Source organism: Gossypium hirsutum, chromosome D04 (assembly GCF_007990345.1).
Source record: "Gossypium hirsutum isolate 1008001.06 chromosome D04, Gossypium_hirsutum_v2.1, whole genome shotgun sequence".
NCBI lineage: Eukaryota > Viridiplantae > Streptophyta > Magnoliopsida > Malvales > Malvaceae > Gossypium > Gossypium hirsutum.
In genome coordinates, this window is record NC_053440.1 from 25432986 (window position 1) to 25434256 (window position 1271).

General features: G+C 34.6%; 1 non-coding gene across 1 annotated transcript; it reads right to left on the minus strand.

The window, feature by feature from the left end:
- Positions 1-621: 621 nt before the first annotated feature.
- LOC121216579 (small nucleolar RNA R71) lies at positions 622-724 on the minus strand. Its single transcript, XR_005912760.1, has one exon. It is a non-coding gene; the product is annotated as a small nucleolar RNA R71 (small nucleolar RNA).
- Between the last annotated feature and the right edge of the window lie 547 nt (positions 725-1271).

Sequence of the window (1271 nt, forward strand, 5' to 3'; positions counted from 1 at the left end):
TTACATTAAATTTCTATAGCCATTTAACACCTTTAGCTACTAGAACTACACTTTTGCACCTTTTACGTTTTAGTCCTTTTCATGAAATAAAGCATGCAAACGGGAAAATTTCTTAACAAAATTTTTATACGACACTACTAACATACCATAGACCTTAAAATAATAATAAAATAAATATTTTCATGTCATATTTGTGGTCCCAAAACCACTATTCCAATTTCACTAAAAACGGGCTATTACAATATATAACAGAGACAGACCCATCAAAGACCATGTAGTGCCGATCTTAGATGATCTGAATCTAGGAATTGTTAGGCCACATATTCAGGCTCAACATTTTGAGTTAAAGTCGGTGATGTTTCAAATGTTACAAACTATAGGGAAGTTTAGTGGATTGCCTACTGAGGATCCACGATTACACTTAATACTCTTTTGGAAGTCCGCGATTCATTCAGGTAGCAGAGTGTTCGTGAAGATGCCCTAAAATTGTAGTTATTCCCTTATTCATTGTGAGATCATGCCAGAGCATGGTTAAATGCATTGCCATTAGGTACCGTGGCATCTTAGAATGAACTTTGTCAGAGGTTTTTACTGATATATAATCCTCCAAACATGAATGCCAAATTAAGGAATGATATTATGTCCTTTCAACAGTCTGGGAATGAAACATTATATGAAGCATGGGAGGGATTCAAGGAGTTAATTAGAAAATGCATGATGTCTTAGAAAATGCATGATGTCTGGTTTTCAACATTGAACGCAAATGGAAATATTTTACAATGGATTAAATGTACATACAAGGACAGTGGTTGATGCATCTGCCAATGGGTATCATCTTTAACGAATATGATTAAAACACTAAAAAGACCAGCTGTAGTATAGGAAATAAAAGCAAGTGAGTTAGCATGTGTTTACTGCAGAGAAGATCAGTTTTTGATGAATGCCCATCGAATCCAGCCTCAGTTTATTATATAGGAAATTTTAATCGCAACAATAACAACCTATATTCTAGCACATTTAATCCGAGGTGGAAGTAATATCCCAACTTTAGTTGGAGTAATCTAAGGGTGGGAAATTCCAACAATTCTATTCGATAGAATGTTACGGGTGCACCAGTGGATACAATTAACTCATGCCAAGAAAAAATGTTCAAAAAATTTAGCTTCGAGTTCTTTATCAATGGAAGATCTATTGAAGGAATACATGGCCAAGAATGATGCTATCATTCAAAGTCAAGCTACATCTTTTAAAAGCTTTAGAGAATCAAGTGG